This window comes from Leptodactylus fuscus, unplaced genomic scaffold (assembly GCF_031893055.1).
Source record: "Leptodactylus fuscus isolate aLepFus1 unplaced genomic scaffold, aLepFus1.hap2 HAP2_SCAFFOLD_123, whole genome shotgun sequence".
NCBI lineage: Eukaryota > Metazoa > Chordata > Amphibia > Anura > Leptodactylidae > Leptodactylus > Leptodactylus fuscus.
In genome coordinates this window covers 84,034-98,944 of record NW_027440066.1, presented here as the reverse complement: position 1 = coordinate 98,944, position 14,911 = coordinate 84,034, and the positions used below count along the sequence as shown (strand labels likewise).

General features: G+C 43.7%; 4 non-coding genes and 1 pseudogene across 4 annotated transcripts; all 5 read left to right on the top strand.

The window, feature by feature from the left end:
- The first annotated feature begins 530 nt into the window (after positions 1 to 530).
- LOC142186916 (U2 spliceosomal RNA) lies at positions 531 to 730 on the top strand. The gene has a single exon (XR_012712387.1). It is a non-coding gene; the product is annotated as a U2 spliceosomal RNA (small nuclear RNA).
- A 609-nt stretch (positions 731 to 1,339) lies between these two features.
- Positions 1,340 to 1,530, top strand: LOC142186968 (U2 spliceosomal RNA). Its single transcript, XR_012712430.1, has one exon. It is a non-coding gene; the product is annotated as a U2 spliceosomal RNA (small nuclear RNA).
- A 5,980-nt stretch (positions 1,531 to 7,510) lies between these two features.
- LOC142186913 (U2 spliceosomal RNA) lies at positions 7,511 to 7,744 on the top strand (annotated as a pseudogene).
- Positions 7,745 to 8,353: 609 nt separating this feature from the next.
- On the top strand, positions 8,354 to 8,544 carry LOC142186967 (U2 spliceosomal RNA). Its single transcript, XR_012712429.1, has one exon. It is a non-coding gene; the product is annotated as a U2 spliceosomal RNA (small nuclear RNA).
- Positions 8,545 to 14,535: 5,991 nt separating this feature from the next.
- Positions 14,536 to 14,728, top strand: LOC142186909 (U2 spliceosomal RNA). Its single transcript, XR_012712383.1, has one exon. It is a non-coding gene; the product is annotated as a U2 spliceosomal RNA (small nuclear RNA).
- Positions 14,729 to 14,911: the final 183 nt, after the last annotated feature.

The window sequence follows — 14,911 nt, the reverse complement described above, 5'->3', positions numbered from 1 at the left end:
CTAGGGTCTGATTATTTACAGATCAAAGATCTACAATGGATCTAAGACGGAAGAAGTTCTGCCTGAGGTTCTTCCTTAAGAAGGATGCCGCTAGAGCTGATGACTGGTCGGAGATGTCGGTGGTGAGGATACTGGAGGATCGTTTGATGGTTCGGAGGGAGGATGTCCTGGCCATGCAATGGAACGCCACCAAGAGGTCTTGCGATGTCACCTTCACTTCGGAGCAACTGTGTTCGGAGGCCTTCCTCGGATGGTACGGAGGCGGGACCACTGGAGTCAGGGACCGAGTGAGCTGCTTGACTTCCTTGCACGGGGGCTGGAAATCGCTGGTCGTGTCTATGGATGACCCTTTTGTGAGTGCTGCGGACATTATGGGCTTTTTGAGACTTCATGTGCCTATGTGCAGGTTCAAGAAGGACTTATTGAACCAAGCTGGTTATTGGACTGGTAAAAGACGTTTTTCCGTATGGATTGAGGAGAAAGACATGGACTTATTTAACGGTGCAATCCAGTTTGATGGTAAGACTGGGTTTGCCTTTTGGGAGGACTTAAAGGGGAAACTCCCCAGGAAAACGGATCTGTTCTTATCAGTTTAATATCTGATACGTCCCCTATCTGGGGACCATATATTAAATGGATTTTTAGAACAGGGAGCTGGAATCGGAGCTTGCTCTGTCCACTCCACGCATTGACCTGGTATTGCATTACTTCCAGGATCGGTGCACCCCTTTCCAATTCAGTTGAAAGAAAGAGACAGAGGACTGACCGACCAACAGAGAAGATTGCTGCACCTGGCAAGCTAGCAAAGAGAAAATTGACAGTTGGACGTGGCCTGATGCTGTGACTGACTCTACCTGAAAGGTACTTCATTAATTATTTTCTTTGATTGATTGATTGATTGATTGATTGCAAATGACATTACTGCTGCAAAGTGTCTGATTTGCTGCCATTTTATTCAATTTTAAATGCATTGAATTCTTTTAAAATTTTTGGGCATAAATTTATTTCTGAACTTGCACTTGACCGGACACTTGAATGGGTGTGGTCAAACGGTGGGAGTGGTTTATGCAGATTCGCAAAATTCGGCAAAATCCGCTGGCGTCACAAGATAACATTTGCACATGTCACTTTGCCTTGCACAAAAGTTTTTCTTTTCTTTTTTTTCACTTTTGGTGGCAGGTAGGGAAAACCTGCACAAGCTAATTGATTTCTACTTCATTAAGGGAAAGGAAAAAAAAACAAAAAAAAAACCAAAATAGGGCTGCAGCAGCATGGTGCACACCTTGAGCGGTGCACAGTGAACACGGAAGGGCGCCAGAACAGGTGCCGAGCGCTTGCCATCGCTTCTCGGCCTTATGGCTAAGATCAAGTGTAGTATCTGTTCTTATCAGTTTAATATCTGATACGTCCCCTATCTGGGGACCATATATTAAATGGATTTTTAGAACAGGGAGCTGGAATCGGAGCTTGCTCTGTCCACTCCACGCATTGACCTGGTATTGCATTACTTCCAGGATCGGTGCACCCCTTTCCAATTCAGTTGAAAGAAAGAGACAGAGGACTGACCGACCAACAGAGAAGATTGCTGCACCTGGCAAGCTAGCAAAGAGAAAATTGACAGTTGGACGTGGCCTGATGCTGTGACTGACTCTACCTGAAAGGTACTTCATTAATTATTTTCTTTGATTGATTGATTGATTGATTGATTGCAAATGACATTACTGCTGCAAAGTGTCTGATTTGCTGCCATTTTATTCAATTTTAAATGCATTGAATTCTTTTAAAATTTTTGGGCATAAATTTATTTCTGAACTTGCACTTGACCGGACACTTGAATGGGTGTGGTCAAACGGTGGGAGTGGTTTATGCAGATTCGCAAAATTCGGCAAAATCCGCTGGCGTCACAAGATAACATTTGCACATGTCACTTTGCCTTGCACAAAAGTTTTTCTTTTCTTTTTTTTCACTTTTGGTGGCAGGTAGGGAAAACCTGCACAAGCTAATTGATTTCTACTTCATTAAGGGAAAGGAAAAAAAAACAAAAAAAAAACCAAAATAGGGCTGCAGCAGCATGGTGCACACCTTGAGCGGTGCACAGTGAACACGGAAGGGCGCCAGAACAGGTGCCGAGCGCTTGCCATCGCTTCTCGGCCTTCTGGCAAAGATCAAGTGATTTGTCTGCTCAGTGGCAAGTTATTTGGTCCAAACCAGTGCTACAGGTCCTCTTAGGTACCCTCCCCCTCGGCCTGGTGGGATCGTCCGGGTTCATTGCCCGGACTTCACCCACCTGCTGCTATAGGGGGGGAGGCTTAGTCCTGAGAGGAACGAGAATCGATCCCCCCAGCAGTTCTCTACTCGGCCCCTGGTCAGTAGAGGAACATTGCGAAAGACAAGCCTGCGATTTGCGGACAAGGTCTTTGTGAAACCGTCATACCAAGATGGCGGACTTAACCTACGTCCCAGAGTGGGCTAGGTTAAAGAACACGTTGAGAGTGTCCCTCAACTGTGGCGACAAGCGGAATAATGTAAAGTATGTGATCGAAGAGATTGTTGCGAAGCGAATCGGAACCCAGAAGGGCTGCCTTCTTGCGGTGCAAGACTATCCCAGGCGAGGGGATTACGATGTCACTTTTGCGGATAATGTGATATACAAGGCAGCCCTCAATAGGGTCAAAAAAATACATAAAGAGTTGGCAAAGGAGAACATTATTATAAAGAAACATCTTGACGATAAAGAGTTACTAACAGTTAAAATTTATTCGCCTTTTATTGCAGATCCTGAAGCTGATGCGTTCGTCAAGTATTTTTTTAATGACGTAGAGCCCAGAGGGAGAATCGTCAATGAATGCGGTGTCTGGACTTGTAAGCGCAAATACATGGTGGGAATACGCAAAGACGACTACGACAGACCGGTCTTGCCCCCAGCACGCTTCAGGCTCGGAACCGCGAATGGTGACCTCTTTTTTAATGGGATGCCGGACTTCTGCAGGAAGTGTGGCAAGTATGGGCACAAACCTGATAAATGCAACAGTAAGTGTAGGAACTGCGGCAGCCCCCACCACGATTTTAAAGGGTGCCCATTACCAAAAAAGTGCAATTTCTGTCAAAAGACTGACCATACCTACAGGGATTGTAAAATTCGTAGAGGCGCAGGTGATGAGGAGGAGCAGTTTGGAGGCTGTGAATTCGATGAGCGACCCTTCGAGGCCTCGGATCAGGAGGACAACGTATCCCTGGAGCCCACGTCAGGTGCTGAAGATCAAGATCCAGACGTAACACCGGATAAAGGTGACGAGACGGACATAGAGGCCGATGCGGGGATGGAGACTGGAGCGGACAAGGAGAGAGGGGCAGGGACGCTGGGAGAGGTCCCTGGAGGCTTTAAACCTGTGCTCTCTGCGGCAGAGAGGAGGCGACAAAAAAAGTCGCAAAAGGGTGCGGACAAGCTCGGTAGGACTGCGGGCAGGGCTGCGGGCAAGCACTCGAATGATGCGGATAAACGCCGCGACTGGGCGGACAAGCTTCTTTTGGTAGCGGAAAAGGAAAAACTAATAGGAGAGCGTCCAAAAAGGACCAAAAAGGGCGGGTCGAAAGACGAATCGGGGGGGAAGGCTCCCGAGGAGGTGGTGGTGCCAGCGGTGGCATCCACTTCTGGAGGAGCTGGAACCCCTGATGTGTCGGAAGAGCTGCCCTGCGGTCAGCCGCCTCCCGAGGAAGGCTCCCTGGTGAGCCTAGAGGAGGTGGTGGGCGTCCTGGACGTCCTCTCCGAAAATCTAGACCCTGGTGGGAGCGAGCCCGAGTTGAATGCCCAGTGGCAGTTGCCTCTTTCCCCTCTCTCCTTTAGCTCTCCTGGGAGCGAGCACTATTACCCCAACGTGATGGCCCGTGTGGGGGCCGTCTGCGGTCAGTTCTCCACGTCCCCGGACCCGAACCAGCTGTCATCGGCCCGCCCGGAGGAAGAATACGCCCCCGCCCCCGGGAGCGAAGAGTTGTGAGTACCCTGACGTGGGAAAAGATGCTAATATGAACTGTACGTTTGGATTTCTTCTTTGTCCCCTGAAATGGCCACTCGCATACAAGGGATCTCCCTGAACGTGCGTGGGATAAAGAGGAGAACCAGAAGAGTTGCTGTTTTTAATTATTTATCCTGCATCACCGCCTCAGTATACTTCCTGCAGGAGTGCGGCATCCCGCACCAGTCCAGCTACACACAATATCAGCTGGACTGGGTGCACGGACCATCAGTATGGTCCGGATCAAATGAAAACAGATCATCAGGGGTCGCCATTCTTTTAAAGGGAAATGTTTTAGTGGACTCTATTAGCGAGATTTTACCAGGACGCATTTTATTAGTTAAGACTTTTATTGACGGAACCAGATGGCAGTTTTTAAACTTCTATGCTTCCCCAGACAAGAATGAACGGGCGAGGATGTTGGAGATTTTACAGCTGCATATATCTACATCGGATCCACTTATCCTCGCCGGGGATTTTAACTGTGTCCTCAGAGGTGAGCGCCGGCTGTCTGTAAGTACAAGTAGGAACTATGATAGAACTTCTGGTATTTTAAAAAACATGGTAACGGACATGAGATTGAAAGACGCTTACAAGCTATGTAATAGCAACATGCCAGAGACAGCCGGCGCCACATGGAGTAATGCCACCTGTAGCTCCCGCATTGATTTTATCTTTTGCTCTGAGGACACGCTGCCATCTAGGTGTGATGTTTTAACTAATGTTTTATCTGACCATAACGCGCTCCATTTTACTGTTGATTTTAATGTCAATAGGTTTTATGGTCATAAGTCCTGGCGTTTTAACATTTCCCTTTTAGAGGATCCACAGGTCTTGGAGGATTTTAAAAAGTTTTATGCCGCACGCAGACGGGTAAGGCACCCCAGGGCTCCCATCAGCAAATGGTGGGAGGGTTTTAAAAAACAGGTACGTGCTTTTTTTATTCGCCTGGGGAAGCGTAAAGCCGATGAGAAAAAGAAAATTTACAATGATCTGAATACCCGTCTGCAGACCTTGTACAGACTGAGAACACATGGGGTGGAGGTGGGAAATGAAATTTTAACCTTAAAAGAAGAAATACGTAAATACCTGGAGCAGAAAGGTAAGGACATAATTTATAAGGCTAAAGTAAAACACGCAGAACACAATGAAACCTGCTCCAGGTATTTTTTTAAAAAGGCGGCAAGTAAAAGAGTGATAATGGAATGTGTTAATGGGGAGACAGCTGTACAGGGTATTTTAAACCAAGTACATGATTTTTATTCTTCCCTTTTTAGTGCCAGACCTGTGGATCGGTATTTTATGGAGGACTCACTGAAGGAGGTAACGGCTGTTTTAACCCCTGCCTCCCAGCAGTTTTTATCCCGTCCCATTACAGAGCAGGAGGTTTTAGAGACAATTAAAAGTTTTAAAGCAGGTAAAGTGCCTGGGCCGGACGGTATCCCCTGGGAGTTTTATATCCGATTTTACGATGTTTTAAAAGAGGATCTACTTCTTTTAATGTCGGATGTTTTTAATTCTAAGACGATGCCTCCGTCCTGGGGCAAGGGTGAAGTCTCCCTTATTTACAAGAAGGGAGACAGGGCAGATCTCAAAAACTGGCGGCCCATCACCCTTTTAAATACCGACTATAAAATTTTAGCTAAGTTATGCGCAAACCGTTTTAAAACTGTAATACACGAAGTTATACATCCGAACCAGGTCTGCGCGGTCCCGGGGCGGAGTGTGTGGGACACCCTGGTTTTAATCAGAGATATTATAGAACATACGAAAGAGCGGAAAAGCAAGTTGGCAATACTATCTCTTGACTTTGAAAAAGCTTTTGACAGGGTGTCCCACTTTTATTTGTTTAAAGTTTTAGAAAAGATGGGGATACCAGATGGCTTTTTATCGTCTCTTAAAATGTTTTATAAAGACTGCACCAGCCGTATTTTAGTAAATGGTTTTAAGACACGGGAAGTATTTTTAAATTCAGGGGTTAAACAGGGGTGTCCCTTGTCCCCACTGCTTTTCATATGTTCCCTCGAACCGTTTTTATGCTCCATACGCTACGATAAAGTCATCAGAGGTGTCCCCCTCCCCGGTGGAGGGGGGCTAGAGGCAAAAGCAGTGGGGTACATGGATGACGTGGCAATCTTCTGCAGGGACACCCCTTCCATACATCGTACCATTAAACAACTGGATTTTTATTGCTGTGCCTCCGGCTTCAAAGTTAATTTAAATAAAAGCAGTATTTTAAATGTCGGAGGCATGGATTTTATCGATGTTCCCGTGTCTACCTCTGATGCAGTTACCATTTTAGGTGTCTCCTTCAGTGAGTCCAATGACGGTCTTAACAGTTGGAATGCAGTGGCTGATAAGGTTAATAAAAAATTTTGTATGTGGAACCTGCGGAAGCTGACAATGGAGGGGAAGGTTTTAATTCTTAAAATGGTAATTTTACCTATTCTTTTATATTTAAGCATTGTCTTCCCTCCCCCTACAGAGCTTTTAAAGAAAATCAACAAGTCGTGTTTTACTTTCTTCTGGGGGTCTCGCGCTGAAAAGTTAAAGAGAGAGGTGGTGGTAAGGGGGAAAAAGAGGGGAGGGAAGGACTTCCCCGACATTCCCAGGTTCCTTTTTATCAAGCACTTTTGTTTTGGTTTTAACACACTTTTTAAAGACAATTTTTTATCGTATTTTATGCGCTATAACTTAGGTTTTTTTATGAAGCGTTTTAAATGGTTCGAAATAGTCTTAACCTCGCCGTACGCTTTTAAACTGCCTAGGTATTATTTAATATACGATAAAGTTATTAGTCTTTTTAACCTTCAAACGAAAAGTGTAAGTGAATTAAAAGATAGCAAAAAATTGATAAAAGCAATAAGGGAGAAGGAGATAACGTGCACAGTTAGCAATTTTAACGAGCAAAAAAGTCTTACTGTGTGGCATTTTATTAACGGTCCTTTCCTTTTTAATTCTCAGAAAGACCTGGCCTGGAGCAGCGTCCATGGGTGCCTTCCATGCCGTGCTTTCCAATACCGGAGGGGCTACGCGAGGTCCGCCGCCTGTCCGAGGGGCTGCCGCGCCGACGAAAGCGTTCAACATCTGCTTTGGGACTGTTCCTTCGCTCAAGTTATCTGGAATAAAGTTGCACCATTGCTAAGGAAGGTGGCGGACCTCAGAGGACTTGACAAAGACGCTATTCTATATGGACTTTACCGTAGCCCCTCCAGGGAGCAACACATCATGGCATGGAAGGCCATTAACTGTGTGAAGGACGCTCTCTGGAAGGCCAGGAACGTTTTAATATTTAAAAAGGACCTTTTATCTCCGGAGGACGTTTTAAGCATTGCTTTTAGCCAGCTATATTTGTATTATCTTTTAGACAAGAAAGCCAAATCACCGATTTTAAAACAATGGTTTCAGAGTGAATGGAATTCTTGTATTTAAATCAGCCACTGCATTGCCATTTTATGGTTTTTAACTTGTTTTTAAACTCTATGTACCTGTTATATATTGTCTTTTGAATCTATGTAATATGTAAAATGTTTAATAAAAATCCCCCATGTGTGGGGAAGTGATTCAAAAAAAAAAAATCTGTTCTTATCAGTTTAATATCTGATACGTCCCCTATCTGGGGACCATATATTAAATGGATTTTTAGAACAGGGAGCTGGAATCGGAGCTTGCTCTGTCCACTCCACGCATTGACCTGGTATTGCATTACTTCCAGGATCGGTGCACCCCTTTCCAATTCAGTTGAAAGAAAGAGACAGAGGACTGACCGACCAACAGAGAAGATTGCTGCACCTGGCAAGCTAGCAAAGAGAAAATTGACAGTTGGACGTGGCCTGATGCTGTGACTGACTCTACCTGAAAGGTACTTCATTAATTATTTTCTTTGATTGATTGATTGATTGATTGATTGCAAATGACATTACTGCTGCAAAGTGTCTGATTTGCTGCCATTTTATTCAATTTTAAATGCATTGAATTCTTTTAAAATTTTTGGGCATAAATTTATTTCTGAACTTGCACTTGACCGGACACTTGAATGGGTGTGGTCAAACGGTGGGAGTGGTTTATGCAGATTCGCAAAATTCGGCAAAATCCGCTGGCGTCACAAGATAACATTTGCACATGTCACTTTGCCTTGCACAAAAGTTTTTCTTTTCTTTTTTTTCACTTTTGGTGGCAGGTAGGGAAAACCTGCACAAGCTAATTGATTTCTACTTCATTAAGGGAAAGGAAAAAAAAACAAAAAAAAAACCAAAATAGGGCTGCAGCAGCATGGTGCACACCTTGAGCGGTGCACAGTGAACACGGAAGGGCGCCAGAACAGGTGCCGAGCGCTTGCCATCGCTTCTCGGCCTTATGGCTAAGATCAAGTGTAGTATCTGTTCTTATCAGTTTAATATCTGATACGTCCCCTATCTGGGGACCATATATTAAATGGATTTTTAGAACAGGGAGCTGGAATCGGAGCTTGCTCTGTCCACTCCACGCATTGACCTGGTATTGCATTACTTCCAGGATCGGTGCACCCCTTTCCAATTCAGTTGAAAGAAAGAGACAGAGGACTGACCGACCAACAGAGAAGATTGCTGCACCTGGCAAGCTAGCAAAGAGAAAATTGACAGTTGGACGTGGCCTGATGCTGTGACTGACTCTACCTGAAAGGTACTTCATTAATTATTTTCTTTGATTGATTGATTGATTGATTGATTGCAAATGACATTACTGCTGCAAAGTGTCTGATTTGCTGCCATTTTATTCAATTTTAAATGCATTGAATTCTTTTAAAATTTTTGGGCATAAATTTATTTCTGAACTTGCACTTGACCGGACACTTGAATGGGTGTGGTCAAACGGTGGGAGTGGTTTATGCAGATTCGCAAAATTCGGCAAAATCCGCTGGCGTCACAAGATAACATTTGCACATGTCACTTTGCCTTGCACAAAAGTTTTTCTTTTCTTTTTTTTCACTTTTGGTGGCAGGTAGGGAAAACCTGCACAAGCTAATTGATTTCTACTTCATTAAGGGAAAGGAAAAAAAAACAAAAAAAAAACCAAAATAGGGCTGCAGCAGCATGGTGCACACCTTGAGCGGTGCACAGTGAACACGGAAGGGCGCCAGAACAGGTGCCGAGCGCTTGCCATCGCTTCTCGGCCTTATGGCTACGACCAAGTGCAGGTCTAACTTGTCTAGTCGTACCAAGTGAGGTATTGGGGTACCCCCCCTTCGGCCTTGCAGGTGTCCCACAGGTTCTAATTTCTTGTGAATCTTGTGGGCCCTGCTTGCTGCTATTGGAGGGGGGCTTAGCCCCCAATAACGAGTCGCGATCGACTCCTGGAGGGCGGCAGCCTGACAGGAGGAAGCGTGATCGATTTGTGTCCCTAGATACAGATCGCTACTGCCAATACGATGGATCAGGAACTGGGTCCGGATAAGATCCCGGCTTTTGCCCGGGTGGCGAATACAGTACGATTCTGCGTGGCGGAAGTGCGGAGACCCTCCTTCACCATGAAGATCTTGGTGCAGACGATCCTAAAAGACGTGTTCAACGTGATGAAGCATGAAATTTTGGCGATTCAAGATTATCCGAAATCTGGCATCTACGATGTAACCTTTACAGGAGAAGGTATTCATAGATCTGTCCTCTCTAAGCTGCTTGTTGTTGCAGATGATGATCCAAGACTGGCACATATGGTTATTTTTGGACATGAGCTAGAATTGGTCAAAAACATTGTTGTAAAGATGTACTGTCCTTTAGCCAGACAACTGGAAATTACAACTTATTTAGAAAAATTTTTCCCCAAAGTGAAGTTTTTAAACCGGATCTTGAATGACGAGGGTGTCTGGACCTCTAAATGGAGGTTCCAAGTAGCCTGCAGGAGAAATATACTACACCCAGCTGGTTTTGAAATCCCCCCAGCCAGATTCAAGTTTGGGGACTTTGTGGGGGACTTTTTCTACACAGGCATGCCTCCCTATTGCCGCATTTGTAGGCACTATGGACATTACAAAGAATTTTGCCACAGTAAGTGCAGAAAATGCGGAAGTCAGGATCATGAGCAAGATGAGTGCACTATGGGCAAAAGATGTAGTTATTGCTTTTTAACCACTCATTTATATCGTGACTGTCCTGTAAGGGAAGCCGGAAAGGTGGCGGAGAACGAGGAGATCTGCAGAGGTCTTCTGAGTGACATCCCGGAACCTGGAGATCGTCCGGAGGATCAAGTGCCTGAGATTGAAGGTCCGGGTGAAGTGCGGCGTGAGGAGGTAAGGCCCTCAGGGCTCCCAGGTCATAGTGCTGCGCAGGTGACCAGATCCCAGACTGTAAGGGAGGAGATGGGTGGAGAGCAGGGCTCCAGCCGTGAATCAGACGGTATGGACACCAGCGGACCCCGAGAGCGGAAAAAAAAGAAAAAGAGGCAAAGGAGGAGAAGTGGTGAGCAGCAGGAGGGGGAAGCTTCTGAGGAGGAGACTCCGGATGAGGCTGACCCCCCTGCAAGAAAGGTTTCTGCCAAAGTGGTAGGTTCTCAGAGCGGGGACCCAGGTGGCTCCGTAAGGAAAAAAGTGGGCGTTTCATATGCAGGTGCAGTAGTTGGGGAACAGCCGGGTGTCTCCTCTGCATATGTGGAGCGAGTCCCAGCGCAACCCCCTGATGCGGTCCAAATCGTTGGTAGGGAAGCCCTCCATCCCCCTCCAGTCCTGGAGCCGGGGGGAGACGCTCCCGACGACGAACTACTCACTGTTCCGGAAACCGACCCAGCTTTACTCCCGGAAGGGAACCTTATTAACGTTGATAGCTCTAATATTTATCTTGAACCATACAGTGCCTCTGGTTTGGTGGGGGGTCTGCTGGAGAGGGGGGCGAATGTCGCCTCGCCAGGGTCCCCCGTCTCCTCTCTGAGCACGCTTGAGACAGTCCGCTCCGAGTGGAGCGAAGTGGAAATTGAGGGGGGCTCTGGGGGTGAAGAATCCCTTTGAAGCACCCTGAGGATGATACTCTACTTTGAAAAAATTCTTCTTTTATAAAAAATAATGGCTGAATTACAAGGCGCCTCTTTTAACGTGAGGAGCATCCACTCAAAGAGGCGAAGAGTGACGGTTTTAGATTTTTTATCTACTTTGTTGGCCACAGTCTTCTTTTTACAGGAGTGCTGTATACCGCACCAAGCGAACTACGAAAAATACAAGAAGGATTGGACGTATGGACCTTCTGTGTGGTCAGGTTCCAATGAACCAAGTTCAGGTGGAGTGGCGATTCTTTTTAAGGGGGATGTTTTAATTGATGATATTAATGAAATTTTACCTGGCAGAATTTTATTGGTGAAAGTACGTATTAATGGGCAAAAATGGCAGTTTTTAAATTTTTATGGTTCTACGGATAGGAAAAAGAGGATAGAAATGTTAGAAATTTTACCGTTATTTATTGATAATTCGGCTCCTTTAGTTATAGCAGGTGATTTTAATTGCATTTTAAAAGGTGAACGTAGACTCTCTAGGGCATCCTCAGTGAATTATGATAAAAGCTCGGGGCTTTTAAAAAATGTTCTTATTGATTTTAATTTACAGGATGTCTATAAAAAATGCAATCCCAACGAACCTGAGGAAGCCGGTATGACATGGGGTAATTCTAACTGCAAATCGCGCATTGATTTTATATTCTGTTCTTATTCTCTAGAGCCATTTTATTGCCAGCCTTTTAATAACGTTTTATCGGATCATAAGGTTTTATGTTTTAAAATTAAAGCTGAAGGTCCTATGAATACTGTTAAAGGTACATGGAAGTTAAACATCTCCCTTTTATCAGATCCACAGGTTTTATCTGATTTTATTGTCTTTTATAAGAGGTGCAGACGGGGAAGACCCGTGACAGGCTCCATAATCCAATGGTGGGAATCAATGAAAGTGCGGATAAAAAATTTTTTCGTACAGGTGGGGAAAAGGAAGGCAAAAGAAAAACGTGAGTTTTATAAAATTTTAAATACCCGTTTGCAGACTCTTATTAAATTCAAAAACCATGGAATCCGTGTAGATAAAGAAATATATGAGGTGAAAGCAGAAATTGCAAAGTGCCTAGAAAAAAAGGGTAAGGAAATTATTTTTAGATCCAAGGTACAGCACTTGGATGAAAACGAAACCTGTTCTAGATATTTTTTTAAAAAAATCAATAATAAACGTTCACAGATGGAGGAGTTGGAGGGCGAAACAGGGATCCAGGGTATGTTACAAAAGACATACGATTTTTATGTGGATCTTTTTAATGAAAAGCAGGTGGATTTTAATTTTTTAGAAGATACTTTAAAAGAAATTGATTTATTTTTAGACCCTATCTCCAAAACTTTTTTAAAACAGGATATTGTGGAAAGTGAGATTTTAGATACTATCCGAAGTTTTAAAAAAGGGAAAGTACCGGGCTCAGACGGCATGCCCATAGAATTTTACGTTACTTTTTATGGAATTTTAAAGGATGACCTGTTTAAATTATTCTCTGAAGTTTTTACGCAGAAAATCCTCCCGGGGTCCTGGAGGAAAGGGATAGTGTCGCTACTCTTCAAAAAAGGAAACAAGAACGAAATCAAAAATTGGCGTCCTATAACGCTCCTGAACTGTGATTATAAAATTCTTGCAAAGCTCTGTGCGAATAGGCTGAAAACGGTAATTGGAAAAGTCATACATAGTAATCAGGTATGTGGGGTCCCCGGGAGGAGTTCGTGGGATTCTTTAAATTTATTAAAAGACGTGATATGTTACACAAAAGACAGAAAAAATACACTAGCAGTTTTATCTCTCGATTTTGAAAAGGCTTATGATAGAATATCTCACTTTTACCTTTTTAAAGTTTTAGAGAGAATGGGCATGCCGAGGTTTTTTATTAATTCAATGAGAGCATTTTACCATGACTGTACAAGTAAAATTTTAGTCAATGGTTTTAAGACTCAGGGCGTGCTTTTAAAATCCGGTGTGAAACAGGGGTGTCCCTTATCCCCGTTATTATTTATTTGTGCGATCGAGCCACTTTTAAACATGTTGCGAAAAGACAAAATGGTGCGCGGAGTCCCCCTGCCAGGTGGGGGGGGTTTGGAAGCCAAAGTCCTAGGCTATATGGACGATGTGGCAATTTTATGTAGGGACACCCCTTCGCTGCAAAGGTCTTTAAGACAGACGGAATACTTCTGCCAGGCGTCAGGTTTTAAAGTCAATTTTAATAAATGCAGCGTTTTAAATATCGGAAATATGGTTTCAAATGAAGTACCTGTCCCTGAGTCGAGCCCGGTACGAATTTTAGGGGTCTACTTTGATGAAATTAATAACGGTTTTTATAGTTGGGATCTGGTGGCGCAAAAAATAAATCAAAAGATTTGTATGTGGAATTTGAGAAACTTATCATTGGAAGGAAAGGTTTTAATTATTAAGATGGTGCTTTTACCTATTTTATTGTATCTTAGTTTGGTGTTTCCTCCCCCGGAAAAGAAACTACAAAAAATTATACGTGCGGTTTTTATTTTCTTCTGGGGATCGAGAATGGAGAGACTAAGCCGTGAGGTGGTGACAAAACCCAAACTAAAGGGTGGTAAAGGAGTGCCAGATTTTAAAACTTTTCTGTATATAAAATATTTCTGCTATGTTTTTAATTCTTCCTTTAAAGATCATTATCATGCATACTTTTTACGTTATTTTACGGGGTTTTTTATGAGGAGGCACGGGTGGCGTCAGCTGGTTTTAAGTGCACCGTATGCTTTTAATCAGCCTGAACAGTACAAAATTTTAGATAAAATAGTGTCCTCTTATAATCTAGTAAGTTTTAGCGTAAATGATCTTAGGAATAGCAGGAAAGTTTTACAGGTTTTACAGTCTCGAATTTTATGTGCCCCAGTTAAAAATTTTAGAGAGGAAAAATGTTTAAAAATATGGAAAATGACAAGCGCTAATTTTATTTCTAATCGACAGAAAGACATCGCATGGAGCGCCGCCCACGGATGTCTTCCGGGCCGGGCATTCCAGCACCGTAGAGGACTTACAACATCTCCAGAATGTCCCAGGGCAGGATGCGGAGGGCAAGAGGACTCAGAACATATTTTATGGACCTGCTGCTTTGCTACAATGTTATGGACTCGCATTCTGCCCCTTTTAACCAAAATTACCTCCATTACTGGACTTTCAAAGGACATGGTTATCTACGGATGTCTGGAGTGCCCAAACAGGACAAATCGCATGATGGCCTGGAAGATTTTTAACTCAGTGAAATTTGCTTTGTGGGCGGCGCGGAACATTTTAGTGTACAAACAAGAACTTTTAACTATTGAGGATGTTCTTAGACTGTCTTTTAGCGAGATGTATAATTATTATCTTTTAGATCAAAAATATCGGCCTCTCTTATTGCGCAAATGGTTTTTAAGGGAATGGGGTGCTATCATATGATTTTATCGCCATCAGATCCTTTCTTTTAATATAACTATGTTTATTCTGTGTAAAGTTGGTGTTTATTTATTGAAAGATGTTGTAATGGAATTTTTAAATATTCAATAAAAAGATTCCCCCTCTGGGGGAAACCAACTTAAAAAAAAAATCTGTTCTTATCAGTTTAATATCTGATACGTCCCCTATCTGGGGACCATATATTAAATGGATTTTTAGAACAGGGAGCTGGAATCGGAGCTTGCTCTGTCCACTCCACGCATTGACCTGGTATTGCATTACTTCCAGGATCGGTGCACCCCTTTCCAATTCAGTTGAAAGAAAGAGACAGAGGACTGACCGACCAACAGAGAAGATTGCTGCACCTGGCAAGCTAGCAAAGAGAAAATTGACAGTTGGACGTGGCCTGATGCTGTGACTGACTCTACCTGAAAGGTACTTCATTAATTATTTTCTTTGATTGATTGATTGATTGATTGATTGCAAA